The sequence below is a fragment of the Condylostylus longicornis genome, unplaced genomic scaffold, assembly GCF_029603195.1.
Source record: "Condylostylus longicornis isolate FDR11 unplaced genomic scaffold, ASM2960319v2 ptg000055l, whole genome shotgun sequence".
In the NCBI taxonomy this organism is placed as follows: Eukaryota; Metazoa; Arthropoda; class Insecta; order Diptera; family Dolichopodidae; genus Condylostylus; species Condylostylus longicornis.
In genome coordinates this window covers 1,584,462-1,605,322 of record NW_026578024.1, presented here as the reverse complement: position 1 = coordinate 1,605,322, position 20,861 = coordinate 1,584,462, and positions in this window count along the sequence as shown.

Genomic DNA, 20,861 nt, shown 5'->3' with positions numbered 1-20,861 from the left:
TTACCGTTATATATTATTTCAGATATATTTTACTAAAGCATAAAATCCTTCGATTATCCTTTATTATGTTGCGGATATATATGAAAAAAAAAACAAAAACAAAATAAATAATAATGGATGTGTGTGAGTGTATTCAAAACTTATGCATATCGAAAACAAAAATAATAAAAGTAAAAATAAAAAAAATAACAATAAAAAATATTTTAGTCGTACTTTACCGTTATTTCAACAATGTAATATTATTTGATTCCACAGTTGAGTAAACACTCCTGTATTGATGCTTAGTGAAACTGAAACACAGAAAATGAAAACATATTGAGAAAGAGATGACCGCAATAAAATTTTTTCCTCTTTAGTTGTTGTCTTTGTTTACTGGGAGAGGAGATTTTTTTTTATACTCTCGCTTGGATTATCGTAACGGTGAAAATGTAACATAAAATATTTAAAAATCATAACCAGATTTAGTGAACAAATATTGTGGCAAATTTTAAATCAACACTGTGCAGTATTTATTGTTTTACTACGGTTGTTTGAATTCCAAGCGAAAATTTGAAAATGAGAATCTACGTAAATTTTTCTTCGTTCAAGACTTTAGTGCGACACACATTTCTGGCATTTACCTTTGATAGTATATTTAAGTTATATTAGGTTAGGATGACGCGGTCCTTTGAAAGGTATACTTAGGTCATTTTGGTCCGTTGTGACACTGGTGAATCTCTTCTATTTCTTCTTACGGACACGAGATTAGGAGATTTTTTACAGTTTTCTCTCCTTTCAAGTTACAACAGTTTCTACATAGAGATCGTTTGTGGAGCGCTCCGTCTTCTTGACATATACACCAATCAAAAATTTTACCAAAGACTCGTCATCAATAAAATTGAGAATATGTGTGTAAAATCGATCGTGTTAATGATTTAGTGAATTAAGAGGGAAAGATTGGCTTCGAACAAACATCTGCCTAAAAGCAGTTTCATTTATTTATTGCATATTCAATAATGTATATAAAATATTTCAACTATATTGCAGTATTAAGGATGGGAATAGAGGGTTAAGGTATCAGGTTAGGTTAGGTAAATAAAGATTATTCCAAGAGATATGCAATGAATATTATTATTTAGGGTTGAAGATGAAATAATTCTAACGATCATTTTGCTATTCCACATAAAAATATTACAAAAATAAAATTTAAGTTAAAAGGATTTGGTTTTTGATGAGTTATGAAAAAAAATTATTATTTTTGTTATTTTTTTGATTTCCCGTAACGTTTATTAATGTTTTTGCTTATACATTCTTATTACCGACCGTATTGTGTAAACAATAGGTAAGTTATGTGATGGCAACAAATTTTGCATATCGAGTTTTCGGTGGAAACGTACTTCTCCATAGTAGAGAAGTGTAAATAAACTATTTTTAGCAACCTGTCGGTCTGTCGGTCTGTGTGTGCACGCGTGTATCTCAAGTTCGGCTGAACCGATTTTGATGAAATTTACATATAAGTTTGTTTCCACCATGGCACGGATCGATCAACTTTTGGTATATATCAGGCCTCGGGAACTGCACTTTTTAGCGGGCCTGTTTTACATTTTTGAACATTTTGAAGAAAATATTCAACTGATTTACTTGAAATTTTATATATAAGCTCAGCTCGACCGTCCGCAAAAATTCGTATGTTTTGGAAGAAATCAGGCATCGGCAACTGGGCGTTTACTACGGGCCAAATATACATTTTTGTGTATATAAAGAGAAATAATCAACCGATTTCATTGAAATTTAATACATGAATTCCTCGTGTTAAAACAATGAACATATAAATTTTTTGGAAAGATCAGGGCTCAAGAACTGATTTCCGGGCCGATTTTACATTTTTCACCATATTCACAGAACAAATTGATGAAATTTCTTGAAATTTGATATTTTAGTTCTAGTTGTTACCGAAACTAACTGGCGAGCATTTCAGGGAATTTGGGTAGCACAAAGCGAAACTCTACTAAGAGCCAAATTTACATTTTTCTATATAACTATAAGCTTACTAATGTCCTAAAAATTGGAAAGAAATATTTAACAGACATTTTTATAATATTCTGTAACACTTTCATTTAACTAGACAATACACAATGCGGTCGGTTATGTGCTGACCACATCAGATTTTTTTTTTTATGTAAGGGTCACCTATGCAATCAAAAATGAAAAGGATATTAAATATGTAATAAATCTGTGAACTTTGAAAATTCATAAAATAAAATATTAAATTTTGAATACTCGTTTGTTTTGTAATGCTGTTCAATATTCCTTTTTTTGCTTTCGTGGGTATTGTATAACAGTTTTATTAGAATCAGTCTAGATTTAATTTTTTCTCTAGATTTAAATTTGTTCCTTGATTCTTTTAAATATTGAAAATTTTTTAAATCCAAATATTTTTCGTTTTTAAATTGAACTTTAATCAAAAACTTTAATTATTGCATGTAAAATATGAACTTTAATATTTTGATATAAAAAATGATATTCAAATATATGAGCAACGACGCACATTTGATTCGACTTGCTTCCCGAAATATATGCATTTCAAAAATACATGAATAAATAGTTTCATAGAATTGCAAATCCTAAATTAACAAAATAAGGAAGACATAATCCTTGCAAAAAAGCAAATGAAGTTTTCTCCAATTATAATTTTTTTTGCAAAAGTTTCACCACATGATTCTTATGCATTGTAAGAGAACTCAATATGACTTAAAAGTGAAATAAACAGATCATTAAAAAGGTAAGAATGTCCTCATAGGATGAAAAGAAATTAAAGTAGGAAAATTACAGTATCAATGCAATGACACGTGCCACAAATAAAATTTACTCTTCAATATTTTTCCTTTACCTTATAATTAAGTTTCAATTGTTTGAATTTTATTTGTGTACGCATATATCAAAAATTAAGTCTATATAAAATTACACAAGTATGGAGAATGATTTATTAGTGAGGAAGATTACAAATTCTCATTTTACAAACATTATTAAGGTACTTTAGAAATATATAGATAATAATAAATTATTTGTTATACATATATATAAATATAGGTAATTGTTATTTTGAAAAGATTTTTAAAATCTAATACAATCTCGTAAATCCTTCAAAGATCAAAAGTAAAATTTTGAATAGTTAATTGAAATAATTGAGAAAATATACTCTTAATGAATAAGTATAATAAGTATATTATAAAGATAAAGAAAGCCGAAGAGAACACAAAAGACAAAATACAAAATCAATGAATTCAAGTATTGTTGTACAGATTTTTTTAAAACTTATGCGGTAAGAATGAAATATGGTTGATATGCAAAAAGATATATAAAAGATTTACAGAGATTTATTTGTATTAGTAATTATATTTATTCATAAGTTAATTTCAGAACATAATTATTTTATTGTAATTAGAAGCAATAAATAAAATATTGGCTATCAAATTTTGTTCCAAATGAAAATTTTCTTTAATGTAGAGTTTTAGTTGTTTCTGTTGAGTTTTAATTGTAATTTTATAATAAGGTATTTATAAATTTGTTATTTAATCACTTCGATGATTCCATTCTCATGTAAATTTAAAACTTAAGTTGTTAACAGTTGAAGAGTATAATAAAATGTTAACTTCCGTTTTCTGAGGAATTCGAAATCCATTAGCAATTTAAAAACTTTCTTCACATTTTAACTCAATCTCTTCTTTAGATTTGAATTTTCTATAGTCTGCATCTCTCTTTTAATCAAAAATAATGTTTTTATTCATTTAATTTCTTATAAAGTACTTGATTACGAGTACACCTTGTATATTTGAGTTTCTCCTATTTTCTGGCGCTAGGAATGCTTCTAGTTAGAGAAAAATCCACTGTAACTGGATGTAAAATAAATAATGTGTGAGTTACTGTTACTAATATTGTATTGTTTTAATTGAAAATATTTTGTCAATATGGCTCACAAAAACTATTTGGGTTCACAGCCCTATAATTAAAAACTCATTATACATAAATAAATTTAACAATTAATTTGTTTAGTCTTCAACAAGAATCTTAATTTTGATTTGTTCAATGTAGTCATAAACCGAACTAGATACTAAAGTACCTTTGCTATGCTGTCATAAATTCATTTTGATAAAATTTTAATAGCTATATATTTAGCTTCAACTCTAGCATGCGACTGATAATGAATTGTTCGACTGAAAATATTTTAATAATTTGAAAATTATTTTAAAAAATTCATCATTGAGCCATTTAAAAGCTACATAAGAATAAAGTAACAATCAGCTGCTTTAAATTTATTCCAATTTTTCTTTTGTAATAAATAAGGATTTATCTATTAATTATCCTTATATATTTTATATTATCTGTTTGCATATTAAATACCCATTTAAATATTTCAACCATTTACATTTATAAATCAAATCGTGTGTTTTTCTCTTATTTTTTCTTTTAATTTATAGATTAACTATTTGTACGTATTAAAAATGTATTTTAGGATTGTTTTATGTATTTTTATATAAAAATTCCAATTCTTTTCTAATTTATACCTTCTTGACATTCCATTTAAATCTGCTTATATTATATTTGTGAGAGTGTGTGTCTGTTTGTGCATGGGAATGTACATTTTTTTTCAACAAAATTTTAATTTATTGTTTATTTTGTAACTTTATTCACACACTTAAATTGTATAAATATTTTATAAACAGTGTTATATATGAGCATTTTTTAGTTGAGCTATTCCCGTAACAATGAAAAAAGTTTGAAATTTTTTTAACGTTATAACGGTATATACGAGTTTTCGGTAGTTTAAAAAACGAACCGTTCATTTAAAGAAAACTTTTGTTTTTTTTTATTTTGAATTTTGCTTAAAAAAAAATAAAAATTCCTAATAAAATTTCTACATATAAGATAAATTTTAGGATGGGATTCATTATATTGTATGCAGAAAAAATTGAAAAATAAAAAAAAAAAACATTTTTATTCTAAAATATCATCACCCAACAAAAAGAATTTATAAATGTATGCGAAAGCTTCGAATCCTTAGTTCTATCTTCTAATACAAAGGAGCAATTCAAATTTTTATTTTGCATTTATTTTTAATGGTTAAGTATTTTTCAAGTTAAAGAAAATTTTCGCATATGAGAACATAATTGATAATTTGATTGTGATTCGATTGTAAGGACTATTAATATTGAAGATGAAAAATCAACAATATATAGAAAGCCTGTTGAATTCTATTATTAGTTTTCCAACAAAAATGTTTAATTTATTACATAAGAAAATTGCAAATTTTTTAATTCCAACTGAGTTACAGTTTCGCCTTTAAAGTTGACCTCACAGTTGATCTTATGATTAAAGGCAGACGTTCCCTCTTTCCCTCTTTTAGATATGAAATATCTAAAAGAATTTAGAAACTGCAATATAATCGAAAACGTTCACATGATTCCATTTTTTCATGTTGAAACCATACAAACCAAGTATTTTCAGCAAGATTTGTGTATACCAGTCGGTTTGTTTTTTACGTCCGGTTTTATTTCAAATTATTTGAGTTTATTTTAAAGTATGAAGAATTGATCAGCATTTTTGCCCTTCAAGTTACACAAACTGAACCTTTACTACTAACTGATTTTACATTTTCCATTATTTTTGAGAAATAATCTATGCAAAACCAATGTCCTGATTGGATTGTCCTAAAACTAAGCACTGAAATGAATTTATGTGTTTTTTGCTGTTTTGCTTCTATTACTGTAATTTTTTTTTTGTTTATAAAAAGCTTCCGTTATCGCTTTTTTTCATGTCATTCTTTTTTTTCGCTTTTGTTTTAGAATTTATGTCAGAGGTACAAAGCCCTGTATATGCCTTTTGATAAAAATGACCCTTTAAAATCCTTGTTGTCATATATCTATGCCATTTTATTAGATAGGGAGTTCATTTTTTTTTGTTTTTGATTGTGCGATGTTTTCTTCTTTTTTTATGTTGTTTCAAATTTATTCAAAGCTGAACAATAAATTTAATCCGACATAAAGGGGAGGTCATATGGGTTAAAAATGTTTAAATTGTTGCAAAATAAAAAAAAATCAAAAAAAAAAGCAAAAAGTCAAAAGATCACAAATTCGCGGAAAATTTATGAGAATGCAACCATTTAGTAAAAAAAAAAATAAAAAATTAAAATTTTAGATGTACGTTTAGACGTACACTAATGGGTATAGGGAACACAAAAATGCAAGAAAAGTAACAAAAAAAAAAAAGAAATAAAATGTCCTGTTTTTTAATGTAAGGATTTTTTAATGCATTTTTTTGTTTTAGACAAAATTTTGATGTGACAGAATTACAAAAACACAAAATTTTTATTGTTAGAAAAAAAAGAATAGTAGAAGGATACGAATGTCCTTTATACTTTTATTTTTATTTCTAAAAAACTTTTGATGAAATAAAAATTGTAATTGCAAATTTTCTAAAAACACAACACAAAATAACAAAAACGAAAAAGTGCTTGTGCAAATAACAGTTAATTTTGTATGCAATTTTTATTGCATCTAAAAATACTTGAATTTATGTTGGAAGTTTATTTTCAATCAAACTTATATGAAAGCGCCTGAAATTTAAATTAAAACCCTTTTCGGTTTCAAATAATGGAAAAATGTTTTTTGGTGGAAAATTGTTTTAATTAAAAATAACTTGTAAGTCTTTAAAAATTCTAAATCGAAATTATTAATTTTTTTTTTTGGAGAGAAATCTATTAACATTCTAGATTTGAGATTGTTAGTGTTATCAAATTTATAAGGCGTTTATAGCAGTTTAATTTCAGAAATGTAAAAAGGGATTATTAATTCTCTTTTGTCGAACTCGCTAGCTTGCAATATATTAGAGCAGAACTCTTGAATGTAGACTTACGTAGCTCATTGCTTTCTGCAATATTCACACGCTACGTAATTTATAATTTTTCATTTTTTCTAGTATATACAGCTCTCCTCAGTATGTAAACAAACATTTTTTTAAATACGGTTGCATGCTTACATACATATGTATGTAAATGCATTGCACTTGTGTTTTTGTGTATTTACATTCTACTTTCCAGAGAAAGTTAATAAATATTTATTAAATTTTGACATATCAAATCAAATCTAAACTATCGAATATAAAATCTTTCCATATCGTCTATTCATAAACTTTATAAATAAAATTTGCCAATAATTACTCAATTAATTCCACAATTTTCCATAAATATCAAAAAAAATATTTTCAAATTTTTAATATAATTAAAAATGAATTTAAAATGTCAATCTTTTCATGATAGGTTAATTTTTATTTTGAAATGAAATAAAATTTTAAAATTTACTTGAAAGTAAACAACACCGGTAAGAATAATCAAACATCAGCTATTCTTCTTCTTTTGTGTTGAGGAGCGATGTCGCTCAAAATTCCGATAAAGCTATAAAGAATAAGAAAAATCGCGTGAATGAAAATTATGTAATGATGTCGAGTCAATGCAAACAATTGAAAATATTGAAATTTCAATAAACATGAAGAAATTAAGAGAATTAAAAGAAGAGAAAAAAATTTTTTTATAATTATGTAAATATTTTGGATGTCTAAAATTTTAAATAAAAAGTGTGTGTGATAAACATAGAAAATAATTATAAGAAAAAAATAATAAAATGGAATTGGTTTTCCGTAAACAAAGAAAATTGCGAAAAAACTGAAGGAAAACAACGCTTACCATTGCATTATGCACGATTTGCATTCTAATTAATGAAATGGTTTAATTGTTAAATTATGAGCTATGCATTTTACGTGCAATAAGGTTCAATAATAATTAATAGACAATAGAGTTGTCAATTTAAGAACGAATCCATTGGACAGAAGAATAAACAAGGGGAATAAATCTTTGAATCACACATCACAGTATTATATAAAGAAAATATCTATGTAAGTTATTAGTATTTATTTTAATACAGATTATCTTTTGGTTAAAATTGAGCTTTGTCGTAAAATTTGTTAGGATATAGAAATTTTATTTTATATTATTTTAAGTTTTATTTTCAATGATTCTAATTTTTGTGTAAATACAAGTGACTCGGTTTTTATTTGGTAATAATGGAATACGAGCAAATTTATCTTTTTAAAGAAATCTGGCATTGTAGCAGGCTTGATCTACTACATTGTAAATTTGATTTCTAAATTAATAAGTTTACATTATAAAAATATTTACAAAAATATCCACGAGGCACCAAATTAAAATAAATACTAAATTATAGTATTAGGTCAGAAATATCTGGCAACTTTTATCTAATTTTAGTAGGTTAAATGTACTAAGTAGAGGGTCCTATTGAAGTTTTTCATTTCAATACGACCCTCGGTTTTATTTTAATTTTTGAAAATTTTATTCATTTTCGAAATCATAGTATGTATGTTTCTTTGACAAAATAATTTGCTAAAATATTTTTCCATTAATAAGCCGTTGAAAGTTGTCAAAACTGAAACAAATTTTATTAAATTAAGGATTTTGATAAGGATTGTGTTAGATTGACTTACTTAATTTTACATTGTCAGAGTTTTGCATTATCATCAATAGACAATTTTTTACGTATTCCAATTGAATCAGTTGAAACGTGCAATAGCATAAGCAATAAAAAATATCTATGTGATCCAAATTTGTAAATAACATTAAGGATTGTAGTAGGTTCTCAAACTTTCTATATTAGTCTACCTTATAAAATTATAGAAATTTTATCTTCGTGTTAACTTCTATTTACGATGGAATGGTTGAGGTGCATAATCTGAAAATAGTTCCCTATTTTTTGATAAATTTACTTTATAATAAACAAAAAAAACAAACAAAATTATTACATCAAATACATGAAATATTTATGTGCATAAAGAATGCGTTAAGCATGAAATCTAAAATATTTACAAAATTATTTTTATTCAAAACGTCCTTTTTTATGCTGTACACTTGTTTGCATTTCATTTTTCTTCTTGAAAATTTCCTTTTTAAAGATTTTAAAACACAAATAAAATATGCAAATCTATCTCTATCTTTTCTTAAATTTAAACATATACAAACGCACACTTACAACACAACTATATGCTCCCGGACAAAACTTGTATTTTTTTCTTTTTGCTTTAGTTGTAAGAATTTTTGTCACTGCATTTAGCAGAGTTCTTCTTATATATGTTCTGTTTTTAATACATTATTTTTATAATATTTATGTATATGTGTGTATACAAAAGGTATAAATAAATAAGTATATCCTTAAACTGAAAAAAAAATATAATATTCTAATGCAAACATTATATTCAATTTAAAATATTTTAAAGTCCTTGAAAATATACACTTTTATTTACGTCCAAATCCAATTCTTGTGTAAATAAATTTTCTCAAAAAGTTTATAGTAAAATAAAGTAAAATGCCAACAGCAGTTCTTTATTTTCCTATAGATTTTAAAGGAGAACATTTCTAAGATGAGGTGGAAACATAAGAAAAGTGTTGATACAAAACGGATGAGAAGGGGTACAAATATAGGAGGAAGGAAAAGTGAGTGGTGAACATTTTACATTTTTAAACTACATAGAGTTTAAAAAAAAAACACACAAATTCTTAAAAATTACGTATTAAACCTTCCTTTTCTTCATTCCTAGAATTTTTGTTCAATATAGGAAAAAAAGGACAATATAATAAAAAAAAAACAGAACTTAAAATATCGGTAAATTTTATTTTCTTTTTTTTTTTTCTACATAATTTTTATTACGTTGCTTATAATGGTACAAGATGTACAGCAAAATAAATAAGATGTAGGAATCTATGTAGTTCTGTATATACTAATGCGTATATTGTGTATATGTGATTACATGTCATAGAAGTAAAGAGGCTAAAATATACTTATGAACAAATAACATATTTTCCAGTTAAATGTGATACCTTTTCTTAATGGACTGCACATATGTACACAAAAATTTTTTAGGTACACACAAAAATTATTATGTATATTTTTCTTTTTATACTCCTTATGAAAATATTTTTTAAGGTCACTAAATTTTTGGAAAATCTTACAGTATGAAGATGAAATTTTTTAGTCGAAACTTACCAAATATAGTAAAGTTTTCGCTTCAATTCTGACACCGACTCTGTTCTGGGTATTTATTAAAATTCTTATTGTATATTTCAATGTGCTATATTCTGGACATAATTTTAAAATTTGTATACGAAGAAGTTTTTAAAAATTTATGGTAGGAACAGTTCCATGAGAAATTATAAAATAAAAATGTGAAAATGTTTAAATTCTCCTATACATACTAAAAATTTAATTAATTGTCCCAGTTTTAATTATTATCCCAGTTTTAAAAATTTAATTAATTGTCCCAGTTTTCAGTTGGAAATCGCTTCATTGCAATTTGTTACTTAGCAATATTATTGTCGAGCAATTTTTAATCGTGAAAGAAAATCATTCCTTGAACCACATAAACAAAAACCTAAACTAAAATAAACAAAAACCTAAACATAAACTAAAATATCTTGAAATCAACTTTCGATACTAGACAAAATAAGGATTGCCCAGAATGGAAAGGTTATACTCATACCTTAATAGAAAATTGTTTGAATTTACTTTATGTAATTTGAGAACATGGACTCCAGGATATATTTATTCGAAATTTACTTTATCATTATTTATGAAAAAAAGAAAAGTTATAAAATACCGATGATATCCTTTAACTAAATTTGTAAGTATTAAAACAAAAAAATAAAAAAAAGAACACGATAAATAGAAATCAAAATTAGAAAATATGACATCGTTTTCTTCCTACTTTCTCTATTTTAATTTTTTTTATTGTTTACAAAACACTAGCATGTGTTGAGTTTCTCAAGGATTTCCTTGCTTTTAAAGGTCTCCTTTTTCAAAAGGAAAAATACAATTCCACGTCCTGTTCGTATCCCCGTGTCAATATTCATACGTTAGCATGCACATACAGCATACATTATATTTAGTGTATATTTAAGTTTAAATGTGTATGTATACTTAACGATAAAGTGGACCTTCAGATAATATAAGAAAAAATATACCTAAGGATAGAATAAGACAAAATATGTACAAAATATCCTTGCCACTATTCCCTTCTTCATTGTAATACTTTGCTATTTAATTTAAATAATATAAAATTACAAAAAAAACAGAACAAAAAAGTGGTTCATTCTTGGGGAAAGAGGGAAAACAATGAGAACAATTTATAAATTAAAGAAATTAATGCTCTGAACGGGATTGTTCAGAATATTTTCTTACCTTTGTGCTTGTACCCAAAATTTTATTAGAAATTATTGTAATTCAAAATTCTGCTACCATTTAACTCTCTCTTTCTTTCTTTTCAATTTGAATTGTTTGTTGCTTTATTTACTTATTTGTTTACACTTTCTACTTGATTATTTTTTGTTGGCAAAACTTTTTCAATAAAAAGGTAAGAAAAGTAAGAGAAAATTTGTATGCTCATTTTATTTTGCTAAAATTAATAAAAAAAAAAGAGAAAAGAAATTGCCCAATTTATTAAACAATTTGTACAAATAGAGAATATTTCCTGAAATTGGGTAAGACATTTAAAATATTATTCATATATAAATATGTCTACTTCATTTTAAAGGGAAGGTAAATATTTAAAATAAAAATTTATGCAAAATTTAACGAAATATGTTCCATTTTACAGGGGAGAATACAATAATGGTAGCTTCACATTTACGTGAATTTGCATTGTTAAGACAAGGAATATATATTGTTAAGGCAAACATGTGTGCAGGTGATTTGAAAATCAGTTATGGCTTGTAAGTGATTCTAAATAGAAAATATCTAATCTGAAATAGAAAGTTTGTCTATAGGCATAACCAAATTTCCTCTACATATTACGTAGAATTTCTGTTCTCTTCTGGAATAAATCATATCAACCTAAAACGGATTCCAAAACAATGTAACGGTTTTCAATTACTTATATTCTTGTATTGATCATGAAGTTGAAATCTGTTTCAATGTATATATGTTTATACTCGTAGTTCTGGGAAGATATATGTATATGCGTTAATCCAGGACGTAATTTGACTGTATATTCACTAAATTTTCAGAAATATGCAAAATTAATAAGAGGAACGAAGCAGTACATAATTCTTTCTTATATCGTAGAATTAACATGGTCAGCTTTTCTAAATTTGCTTTTTTTTTCTAGATTAACTCGTGAATTTAATACAATGTAATTACCCTTACTCACTTTAGGCATCGGTGTTTTAAGGCTAGTTTTTTACTTATGATTAAGAAATTATGCCAAGCTGTTATGCTTTTATTTACGAGTAATTTCACTTAGTCTGTAATCTTAATTAGACGTTTTGTTTCCCATATCTAAGATTTGAACAAACAGAAAGTATTCTCTAACTCAAAATAATTTATTCTAAGATTTCATAAATCAATTTGTTTTTGTTTATTCAATGTTTTGAATAAATTACATAAAAGATTTTATTTTTATTTCAAATAAAAAGTCATAACTTTCAAACATTTTGAATAAAATTTTATTTTAATAAATTTTTATATTCGCATATAAGTAAAATATTTTCTAATATTAATTTTTATAAATATTCAAATATTCAAAATACTTTGAAATTTTGTTAACGGAGCTCAATTCACAATTTCCTGTTTTTTTTTTGCTATACTTGCATAATTTTTTACAATATGTGGTTTAAGTTTTCTTATATGTGTTATTTTGGAATAAAAACTTGTTAGGGCAGGTGTTTTCTACAATTCAATAAAGTTTTCATTTTAAGACTTCAGATAGACTTAATGTATTATTAAGCAATAAAGTATTCTGATACCTCAATTTTTAAGTGAATGAGTTGAGATATTTTAATTTTCTTTAAAATCAAATTCAATTTTAAGTAACAAAACAAATCAGGAAGTATTCAATGTTTGCCATTTAAATATTAATATTATGTATATGTGTATAGGTTAATATTGAACTACTCAATTTTTTTGAAACTTATATTTTATTCGCGGCTCAAAAATAAAATTAGAAATTCATTCTTTAGACGTCTGCTGCTCTGAGTGATTCATTTTGATTTTGTAAAATGAGAAATTCTTTATGATAGGGCTCTAATACCATTTGTTGGAAGAATCATTACTTCATACTTTCGTCCAACACCCAAGATAATTACAAAAAAATGCATTTATTTTCCTCTCATTCTGCATCAATCTTTATTAATACATGCAAAAAACCGAAATAGTAATCATCTTTCACTTTTCATATCAAATCATGTAAGTATTTTCCAATTTGTTCACTTTTTAAAGGTCGGCAAAATTGTTTTAACATTTCTTTAAAAAAATTCAACATTTTAACAAAATTTAAGCGATTATTGAAAATTTCTCTTTTGAATGAAAAGTATGAGTTTTCAAAAACACTCAATAATATTAATAAAACATATTCATCAATTCCATTTCAATAATTTATTTCACATACATAAATTCATGTGTTCTCATATCCTGTAAAAGGTGCCAAAGTATCCAAATACATCATAGTTATTTTGAATATAGAACGGATACAGAGAGTTGTGGTAGCAAGGGCGTACATTATAAAAAAAAAGTTTTTCCATATAACCAAAATTTTATTTTTTGAATATTTTTAAGGGATTTTTTTTGAATATTATTCAAAATTGAAATATAGCGTATTCTCTTATATGTATGTTTATAAGTGTGTAATCTTTTGAATAAAAATTCACTTGAGTAGATTATTATTCGTCCTTTTAGTTAGTAGTTTTAAGTGAGTTATATTTATTCAATATGAATAATGAAGAATTATTCATTAATTCTGATCGATGGCCATAAATCCTCTTTTCATTATTGTTGCTACTATACCATTTATATATGATTATAGTGTTGTCGTCATTGAATTAAATTTACTTACACTGTATACCGTTTCGTAATCTCATTCTCATGTTTCTCTTTATAGCTTCTCATCATTCTGTACAAAGACAAAGAAAGTAAGCAGGATATCCTATATTAAATCCATGTTTTTGTTTTTTTTCTTCTTATTTTATTGGGTTTTCTGAATAATTTTTCGGTGAAAATTTTTTTTTTATAACAATTCGAAAGAGTAACTTTGTACCAAAAAAAGAAGAAAAATAAAATAATTCTTTTTTATAGCGAAATTTTTTATGTTATCCTTATCTTACACATTTTGTTATTTATTATTGTTGTTATTATAATTGGTATGGTTATCCTTGTTCTTTATATATGATGAAATGGTTCTTACGGTGAAATTAGTCTGATGGATGATGGATTATAAACAAATATTGTTGTACAATCTTTAATCTTGATGAACTACTTTCCTTTATTTTGTTGTACGTTACTATTTTCCTCTTTTTGAAAATTCTAATTAAGAGGCAAGTGTTTTTTTCCCTTCCTTTTTACTTTTTTTTACATTTTTTTTCTTATATTTTGTGTTCCTGTATATGCTTATTAATATGATCTTCATTGTTCTTTATTGAAGCGAAATGTAAGGATATAAATTAACATGAAAATATATTTATTATATTTAGTTTCATTCTTTGAGAAGAAATTTAAATTAATTTCATTGTTTCTTCCACCTCTGGACAGAAAAGAATATTAGACTTGGGTAGGAATATCAAAGATTCTAGAACTTGTAAATATTCTTATTAATTTTACAAGCAAATATTTCAACATATCGATCAATATCGACCAGAGAAATTCTCTAATAATTACACCTGAATAATGCAAAAATTAAATTTCTTAATTTCCTCATTTAATGTAGGGAAATCTTTTTCAATTATTTTAATATTAGTGATTTCATTAAAATATTTTCAATAATTAAAGAATCAGAAACATCTATAAATATAAATCTATTAAATATAATTACTGAAAGAAAACAAATTTTCCCAATTTTATTAATAAACAACACCATTTTGAAAATAGTTATATAGAAATTTGAATATTTAAATTGAGTGAGAGGTCTGTGAAAAATTAATTTATGCAACAACGTACAACCTTTAAGCATAAGCTATTAATTTGTTCCATTTTCTCTTAAATTCGGGTTTCTTATACATTATATATTTAAACTCATTAGTGTACTTATACAACGATTACTTAACGATTTTTAATTTGTAAAATAATATTAACGTCTTACTTCTGTTTGATCATCAATCAAAAAAAAATTTTTTAAGAAGTCTCGCCTTTTACCTACGTTCACATTATAAAACTTTCCTAAACTTACTTTGTATATACTTATACTCGTATACACTCTTATAAAAGAACGTTCTAATATTTATTTACTTTTTCACTTAATTAAGGGTGCCAGAATGATTGTGCTATAAGTATTTTAGCGTCGTTAACAAAACGAATTATTAAAATATTTTAAAAAGCATATTTTTCGCGGTCGAGGCTCAGTACAATTTATTAAAAGATAAAATCTAAAAAATTCTTAAGATTAAGCTTTTCTTTAAAAATGTATTTTTTTCGATGAAAATTTTAAAATAAAAAATTTTAAAATTAGAATAACTTTGAAAGAGTTTTATAAGTTTAAGTAAAATCTGCAAATTGTAAACAGAATACAAGACATATACAAGATGAGAGGTTTAAATTCACAGCTGCGTTTGTTTATGGTTCCATATAAGAATTTTGTAAAGCAATCCAATTCATGAAATGAAAGCAAACTGTGATAGTTTTGCGTTCATAGCGTCAAATGAATTAAAGCATTAATATAACAACCAAAATTACTGTACCTACAGTAGCCATGTATTTTTATAATTTTTCAGTCCCGTTATTACTTAACTATTTACTTATAGTCTTGACTTTGAAAGTACACCGTACAAAATATTTTGGAAAGCTTATTTATGTTTCTTTTGAATATTTTAATTTAAACTTTGAGTGTTGCCATTTAAATACAAGATTTGAAGTTTAAAATAAGATTTTTGAGCTTGTATAAACGAACTCTTTTTATAGGTTTAGTTTTAATCAACGTTCGATTAAAATTAATTTTTAATTTAATAATAAAAACAAGAGAAAAATCCCTTTTAAACAAAAGTTGTTTAGAAAATATTTGTAATATCTTAAATTTCTCAATATTCCAATTTTTTTTATTTACATTACCCCTCTCCCCACCACCCTCCAACAATAAAAGAGGCTTTTCAGTTTTAATAAAATATTTTAAAAATAAAATCGAATATAATTAGAATTTATGCAAAATACCTTTATGAATAATTTCTGAGATTTAAAACTGAGACATTGTTTGCACAACTCACACTCAATACACCCAAGCATATATGTAACGTAGGTATAGCTATAGGTATATGTATAACAAAAACAACAATAACCCATTACTTAAAAGTAATTAAACAATACCTAAAATTTTATCATTAAAGCGTGCCTGCGTTTGTTACGTGTGTGTATCTTTCATTTTTTCATTTAATTTTTAATAGAATCCTTTTGATTCCCTTCTTATTTTTTGCAACATCATCAAAAAATTTCGAATAAATTGAACTAAAAACCATAAGGAGAAGAATGAAAGGAAAAAAATTAATTATAAGAAAAACTCTTTAATAAATCTCAGATTTAAACCTTTTGACGAACAATCGTTTAGAAACAAAAAACTTGACATGAACGTATGGCAATGTCAATGTATGTGCCATAATCACTTTGTCATTTATCATTTTTTAAAACACAGGTATTGTGTGAGAGTATATAATATACGTATATTATGAATGCACATATGTGCATGTATATGTAAATATGTGCGTGAGTGTATAAGAATTGTTTGATGATTTTACCATGTAAATTCATTAATAATATTTCGTATAACAATTTTTATATAGGAAAAAATATTTTTAATAAATCAAAAGTAAGTATATGGGCTCCATTTCAAGCTTAATTCAGAATACCAATTTTTTCGTTATTAATGCAAAAAGTACCAACAATCACTAAGCCCCAATATCTAACTTAATGTATTTTCAATATAAGTTTAGTTGTATAATGTCTCTGACCAAGCTTTGTAATTTTTCGCGTTATGATTTGTGCATTAGATGATTAATGAGCTTGCATATTCTTCGAAAAGGTGGCTTGGGGTCTACCCCACCTTCAGAAGGGTTCTAGAAATCCGGTCGATTCCTTAATCCTTTGCTTTCCTGTTAAGAAATTTCTGAACTGTTTCACGTATATTCTGTCAGTTGTAATTATTGGTTTGAAACGGTTCTGGTCGTAATTTCCTAAAAGATTTTTCGTTTTCCCTTAATTTATTTTCGTACTATCTGCTTGGCTCAATTTCGGCCTTCCATCTCTTATGTTGGCTCAGCCGCATGTAGCGGGGATCTGCCCTCGTTTCTCTACAATATCATCATTTTCATTTACTTCAATGTTAATGGTCCCTGGCGCAGACATTCAGTACAAAATTTCAACTGATCAAAGTGGGTAGGACGCTTTTTTTTAAACCGTGTGAGGTGTCGAACAAGTCAGTTGACTTCAACAAACCTGATGAAGTCGCCGTTTCAACTAAATCAAACTATTAAAAAGTTGAGGTAAATTGTGGAAATTTTCTTAAATTCAAATAGTTCTCAATTTTATTTATTTGGAGAACAAACACACGTTACTATTTTCATATATCATTATTGAGGAGCATTGGTTAAAAATATTAGAATATTCCACCTCATTCCACATTTAATACAAAAATACATTCAACAATAAATAAGGTGAATAACAAAATTTTTATGATGATTCATAATTATTTTTTGATTTTAAATAGAAAATCCAAATTTCATCTTTTTCTTTTATTCAGATTTATGAACATCACCTATCCTTTTCCATATTTTTTAAGTAAGACATGTATATGATGAGTTAAAGTAACTTTTGTATTTTTAATGTTTATTTGTCCTCAAAAGGAAAAACAAAACAAAGCAAAAAAAATCTCTTTCGAATCTAAAATGTCATTGTGCTCCTGACATCAATGTTGGTATGAGCTTTATATATTTATTTACCACAAAATTAATATGAAAAAAAAAGGGTTTCAGATTACCACCCCACTTTTAATGTACTTTACAATAAAATAAATACACCATGTGACTTATTTGTTAACATACACACACACATACATGTATGATATTTTACCTTTCTTAATAGTTTTTTTTACATTTTTGTTTACATACTATACAATTTTGTATAGTTTTTGCAAGTTGCCTGTCTCGTAAATGATAAATTTCAATTTCAAGAAAGTCTGTTACATTTAAAAATAAAATGTTAGAAAGAAAAATCCTCTTTTTTTGTGCTATAAGTCAGATTTCTAAACTGTTTCATATTAATTTACGTAGTTATCATACACACATACGTACACTGTCTTGTGCAAGGATTTTTCAAGGATGTAAAGCAATAAATTAGAAGGAGGAAAAACGAAATGAGAAATCTTATAATAATTCATCATTTTTAAATAAAACACGAATTAGTTTAGACGCTTGAAGGTGAATGAAATATTAATATTATGTATGTATGTGCATATGTATGTATATATATATAGACGCGCCTTTAATTTACAGAAATTATTTTTTGATCATAATATAAGAAACTCTTTTAATTTGAATAAGTAAAGAGTATAGTTGATTTAAAAATCTGCGTAGAAATTTCAAATTTGCAATTGGCAAAATCTTCAAAATTTTAACGATTTCGAAATTATTTCAAGAAATGGTTTAAACAACTTTGTTGACTCTTGTAAGGATCGTTATAGTATAATCTTCGTTAAACAAAAGTCTTAAATAAAATCATAATCAACCGATAATTTTTTTTGTGTATCCATGACTAGAAACAATAACCTAACTTAGTACAAACTTTTCTTAAAGCGTTGTCATTGTTCAGAATTCTTGTTCATATGTTCTCTCCACTACAGGTCGCATTCTTTTATAGGATGAGTGAGCAATGAAAGTTTTTACTTTTAATATGTTATTTTACAAAATTTCAATTTTTAGTTACGCATAATATGTAAATTTGAAAGCATTAGAATAAAAATAAATAAAATTTTGTAAATCATCTCCTATTCTTTTCGCTGTATTCCCTGAATAATAAGGACCTCAATAATATCAAAAACCATAATTTAATTTCACTTCCATTGTTATTCCTTCCCCTATTTATTTTTTCTTTAAAGAAATTTTGTTTTACAGTACATTCATTATTAGTTAAAATACTTTATAGGTTTTCTAACTGAAGATTAGAGGATGCTTGGAAAATTTTGTGAAAAGTGTTTCTTTTTTACCAATACCATGTTTCCCACATAGTAATGATATACTATTTCCGAGTAAATATGGGGTTGGTAGATCAAAATTCAAAGTTTTATTTAAAATATCACGAAGATATGATTGCTACAATAAAATTTTACAAACTTTTGTCAAAACTAATATCAAAGTAGAAAGCTGTTATTAAATTTTCACAGTAACGATGTAATGATCCAGAACTAAACTATTAAATACTACAATCTGTAAAATGAATTTGTTTCTTATGGAACTAGTTTTTCCGTTCTTTAAAAATTTTCACAGTAAGTGTACAATTTAATTATAAGAAATCAGAAATTTAGTTTCTAAAACATTGCGTCATTTAACTTCAAGTAGTTTTCTAATACACGAACTTACCGCAATAGCATAATATAAATTATTTTTGTACCATCTACTTGGAGTTCACTGTAATAAATTAAGAACTTAGAAAGGAGAGACGTTAGAATATTGTAGTTAAGCGCCATCATACCTAACAATCTACCTACATACCTTGTTTGTATAATAATATACCGTTGTTAAGTTTATTCAACGTGTAAAACATTTTTATTGAGAGATACAGAATATTTTTGCACAAAAAAAAAGAAACAAAAATAACAAAACTAAAGAAATATGTGAGATGGGGAGAACTATACTGACTGAACTTAAGAAAAGCTAGTTGTTGAAGAAAAAAAAAATCATGATTATTTCTTCTTTATCTTAGTAGAGGCCGACAGTCTGGAGCCAATACTCATTCATATTTTTACTTTCAACCCTCGGTTTATAAAGCATACCTTAATGTTTGTATGCTCGTATGTGGATGTGTGCAGATAACTCCCCTCCACAATATTTTCTTGTTTCGACTTTTTGTTGTTTTGCTTTCTATTATTATTATTTTATAATTTTTTTTCCTTACTCTCATTGTAAATTTTTGGATCATTTCACGTAGCCATGTTCAAAAGAAATGATTCCAGAATAAAAATTGAGCAAAACTAGAAAGAAAAAAAATATCCTGAGTCGGTTGTCTTTTATTAAAAGCATTCACCTCGTCCTTACTTTTTTATTATTTTTTTTCTATGATTTTTTTATGTAATTTTTTTTATTTTCATTTTATTTTTTGTGCAAAATTATTCAACGTGTTTCTTGACTTTTACCCTCTTTTCAATATTATACATGAAATCGTCGCCTGTTATTGTTGTACGCATTTTAAGAACATAATATAGAAAAACAAGAGAATTGACAAAAGGAAGAAAAAATTAAGAAAAAAAAAACAAACAAAAATCAAATGGATGCACAGGATATTCCAGCGGTGTCCTTTTTGTGTCCTCAAAATATTCATGTTATTTGTCTCTAGTACTTGAATTTTTATTATTTTCTTTAGCTTTTATTTTTTTTGTAAATTTGTTTTACTTTTACTTTAAAAACAGAAAGGACATTGTTTTGGTTTTGTCTTATTCTTCAATTCCATTTCTTTTTTGAATGGAAATTCATGAATTTGTATTTTTTTTTTTAATTCAAATATGCGTAAAATTTAAAAACAAAAAATTTAAATACAAAGTAATAACAAATAGAAAAGGAAACCTTCATCCTACCAATTCCCTCATTC